Source organism: Mercenaria mercenaria, chromosome 13, assembly GCF_021730395.1.
Source record: "Mercenaria mercenaria strain notata chromosome 13, MADL_Memer_1, whole genome shotgun sequence".
Lineage (NCBI taxonomy): Eukaryota > Metazoa > Mollusca > Bivalvia > Venerida > Veneridae > Mercenaria > Mercenaria mercenaria.
The window spans coordinates 30929153-30934177 of NC_069373.1; the positions used below are offsets into that span (position 1 = coordinate 30929153).

At 36.8% G+C, this 5025-nt stretch overlaps 1 long non-coding RNA gene across 1 annotated transcript; it reads right to left on the reverse strand.

Moving 5' to 3' along the window:
- Nucleotides 1–207: 207 nt before the first annotated feature.
- On the reverse strand, nt 208–4643 carry LOC128547860 (uncharacterized). The gene is made up of 2 exons (XR_008366714.1): nt 4402–4643; nt 208–274 (listed from the first exon to the last, which is right to left on the reverse strand). It is a non-coding gene; the product is annotated as an uncharacterized LOC128547860 (long non-coding RNA).
- Nucleotides 4644–5025: the final 382 nt, after the last annotated feature.

Consider the following 5025-nt stretch of genomic DNA (forward strand, 5'->3'; position numbering starts at 1 on the left):
TTAATGTCCAGTATACGATTTGAGATATTTGCAAAATGTGATCCGAAAACGGCATCTGATTGAACTTTGAACGCCTTCAGGCTGTCATTAATTTTCCTTAGACCTGCTGCTATTTTCAATTCCGATTTGTGTCGTTCTACTTTCTCTGAACGAAGAGCTTTAGCTATCAAGTTTTGCAGTTGGAACGGGTTCTTCGGATATTTTGTGGTGCTTTCAGGCATTTTTGTTTCGATAGCACTGATTCTAGTTTCAATCATCTCAATTCGATCTGTGCCTGAATAATAGCAATTGAACTGCTTAAAACAATTGTATTTCTCAATTTTTCAATGCAGATCATTTATAATTACCAACATAGATAACACAAAAGAATACAGTCATTCTGTAATGTGGTGCAATGACATTTAGTACACCCATTGGAGTAAACTTTAAAACTCAGCATTATGTGTACACCCCCCCCCCCACACACCCCACCCCCCCACACCGCCATCTTTGTCCATTTACAGTGATACACTTAACGGATGTGTGGTCGAAACTAAAATAAATGCAAATTACACGGTCTTGTCCAACAAAGTGTTAGTCACAATCACATTTTAATATAACTTCTTCTACATCATTTTATTATAACAACGCATTTCTTTAGGAATATATCATGTTGATGTGTATTAAAATGTGTTATAATGATTAGTATTATAATGTTTCGTGCTGATTGGTATTATAATGTATCGTGTTGATGGCTATTTAAATGTATTATGTTGATGGGTATTAAAATGTTTCATGTTGATAGGTATCAGATTGTATCGTGTTGATGGGTATTGTAACGTATCGTACAAATTGTTATCATTAAAATGCATCGTGTTGATGGGTATTACAATGTGTCATGCTGATCGGTATCATAATGTATCGTGCTGATGGGTATTACAATGTATCGTGTTGATGGATATTATAATGTATCGTGTTGATGGCTATTTAAATGTATTATGTTGATGGGTATTAAAATGTTTCATGTTGATAGGTATCAGATTGTATCGTGTTGATGGGTATTGTAATGTATCGTAAAAATTGTTATCATTAAAATGTATCGAGATGATGGGTATTACAATGTGTCATGCTGATCGGTATCATAATGTATCGTGTTGATGGGTATTACAATGTGTCATGCTGATCGGTATCATAATGTATCGTGCTGATGGGTATTACAATGTGTCATGCTGATCGGTATCATAATGTATCGTGCTGATGGGTATTACAATGTGTCATGCTGATCGGTATCATAATGTATCGTGCTGATGGGTATTACAATGTGTCATGCTGATCGGTATCATAATGTGTCGTGCTGATGGGAATTACAATGTGTCATGCTGATCGGTATCAAAATGTGTCGTGCTGATGGGAATTACAATGTGTCATGCTGATCGGTATCATAATGTGTCGTGATGATGGGCATTACAATGTGTCATGCTGATCGGTATCATAATGTGTCGTGCTGATGGGTATACAATGTGTCTGCTGATCGGTATCAAATGTTCGTGTGAGGGAATACAATGTGTCATGCTGATCGGTATCATAATGTATCGTGCTTGATGTGAGTGATGTAGACAATGTATCATGCTGATCGGTATCATAATGTATCGTGCTGATGGAATACAATGTTCATGCTGATCGGTATCATAATGTATCGTGCTGATGGGATTACAATGTGTCATGCTGATCGGTATCATAATGTATCGTGCTGATGGGTATTACAATGTGTCATGCTGATCGGTATCATAATGTATCGTGCTGATGGGTATTACAATGTGTCATGCTGATCGGTATCATAATGTATCGTGCTGATGGGTATTACAATGTGTCATGCTGATCGGTATCATAATGTATCATGTTGATGGGTATTAAATTGTATCGTGCTGATAGGTATTAAATAACAAAATGTATCGTGCTACAGGGTATCATGTTGATGAGTATCAAACTGTATCGTTACGATGGGTATTAAAATGTATCGTTACGATGGGTATTAAAATGTATCGTTCTGTTTGATACTTAAAGGCATCGTGCTGACGGGTATTACAATGTTTTGCGCTGATAGGTATTAAAATGTGGGCGGTACACTTAGTTGTTACACCTTTCCGCCGCGATGTCAGTTCGTGGGTGACTCTGTGTACTGTGCATAACCTGTTTTCTTTTTTGTTGTACCTTCAGGGATTCTGCTTTGACTGTGCATACTCCTCCTTTTTATGTTACACTTACTGCACGTATAACGCGGTAGAAAACAATCATACATATATAATATATATTCTATAGACTACTGCTAACTAACTTACAAGTAATTGTTTCTTGTATAAATAACTGATTATAGATGTGGGCGCATTACTGCGCACAGAAAAATAGCCTGATAATATGGCGTGTCGAACGCTGCAAATTTCAGTTAATAATATGTTTACCTTTCATATCGCTCTATTCGTATCACGTAACGCAGTATTTTTATTCTATAGATAATGTCACATATTTGTCCTAAATATATTACGCGTTATCCCGCTGTCGCCACAATCCATCAATAAACTGTACTAGTCAGAAATCCGAGAAGCAGTCCATTAATACCTCCATCACTTCAAACTCGTTTTCATTATTCTTCAAAAATGTAGCCGAACGAGCTCAAACTGTATGCCAACGGAACTGACGGAGAAGCGATGTTCTACCGTCTATTTAAGAACTTTATGGACTGGTTCGGACGGGTTTGAACGTGAATGGTGGTCCAGAACTTTGAGTCTGCTCAAAATTTTCTGCCGCTCATCCCGTCCTGCAGTTAGACAGACAACGTACTTCAAACGAGATGTACTTACTAAGAACTGAACTGCCGTACTTCGATCAACTAGAGACGTGGTATGACGTAATGCAATCGGGCGTGAATTTCAGTACGTGTGCGCGTCGACCGGATCCGTTTGTAGCTCGTGCAACCCGTTCACACACAGACTTAACTCGGTCGCATTACATCATTGGTGCGTCGTTATTCCGTCTGAATACGATCAAAATAAAAACAGACAAACTTAGTTTGCAATACGTTTCTAAACTGTTCTATGAGTCTGCAGAAGGTTCTCAGTACGTTCCGCTCGTTTTTAGTACGTTTATTACGTTTGTTCGCAGTTCATACAACGTCGATCCCGTCTGCTGTACAATTACACAAAGTAGGGTATAAATACAGGCTGTTAAACATTAGGGCACAATGTTTAGCCGGAGCCACGGTTCACGAGGCTCTGTATCGGCTTATGTTGTGCAGGTGCTACGAGACGTTGGGTCTTTTACTGCTTTAACACCCGTCTCTGTTTAGCTCCACTTTCCTTTTAAGGCTTGCCAGTTTCTGTGGGTTTTTTAGTTGTTTATCTTGAGAGATTGAAGAGACAAACGAAAATGAGAACTGGACGAAACTTGATGGCTTTTTATAATGTGGTCGCAATTCACGTTCTGAACGTAATAGGGACAAGATAAGGACGTATTTAGAACGAGTTACTGTATACACTGTGAACGAGTTGGTCGAGTTTCATACTAGTTAGAACGTATTTCGGCGTACTAGAAACGAAGAGGACTAGTTACAAACTGCTTTAATCTGACTATAGCCGGGCTTGGACTGCTAACGGTGTCCACATGAGGTGAACGGGCAATTTTTCCTAAACTGAACTAAGTCTTACTATAAACGGACTTCAGACGGGAAAAAGACGCGATGGACGTATCGAGAACTGTTTATTGAATTAACTACGATTAGGATATTATCCGGCTAAAGTACAAACGTTCTTGCCATATCTCGGCCCGTTTTACAATTTTTTTAGGACGGGTTGGGACGTTTTGACAACTAGTTGTGTGTGATGAGGGTTTTAATAGTCATCTGGTACAGTCGACTAACTTTCTCCGCAATCAATATAAAATGATTTTAAAATCTACATGTTTATATGTTAGAATGCTGGTCTCGTGTTGACTCAATGCCGAGCAAGGATGACTCAAACGGTGATGTTATAATAAGTTAATAAGTTCTTGAATCTGTGTGACCACGTGCTGTGCGAACGTTATGGACACGGTTGCCGTGTATATAGTCTCTGCAGGAGAGCAGAATAGTTTTGAAAAGATACAACTTCAGTTATGGAATAGATACAATAAATATTTTATAAGAGAAAATCAATATTACGACATACCACAACATATTGAAGTTTACAACACATATACTATTTTAGAACAATAATATGAAATTAAAGAAAATGTATACTTACTACATTTTGCAACTTCTGACATGCCATGTGATAAATGTGTATAAATTATTACAATTACATATTTGCTTTTAGTTTTTTTTAATATTGATAAGATTTTAAGATGCAAATTTAAAGAGAACATTCTTACATTGAATTAAAATATTCTTACCTATTTTGCCTGATTGTTAGGATCTGCATCATCAATTCCATCTTTTTAATTCTAGACTGGAGTTGTTTATTTTCAGCCTTAAGATCAAAAATTTCATTGCTCAGTATATCCTTAACCGTCTCACAATCAGAAGTATTTCCGAAAACACATCGTATACCCAAGAGCAAAAATGCCAGAAGCCTAACGGCAAGCAGTGTGCTCGCCATCTTGCTTAAAGACGTTTGTATGTGACAAACTGTGATTTATGTATATAAGTCTTAAGTCTTAAATCTTAAGTGGAAAACACTTAAAACATATGTAACCGGACGTACATGCTTAAAAGACAAATTAGAAATAGCTGTTTTGTTGTATCTCAAACAACCGGACATTGCTCATTGAGTTTTTGTTAAAATGTCTGTATGATTTTGGTCATGTAATGCTTTTCACTGGGTATATATCAAACGGAAATATAAAACTCGAAATTCTATTGTAATCATAAGAAATAAACAGCTTTTAAACACTTTTACGTTAAAAGTGTTAAATTATTTTATTACTTTTTTAAGATATGCCTAATGAAATACATTTCTATGTAACTAGCTTTTTGTTTCTTAAACCAGTCTCTCATGGAATATAGTATGAAAAACG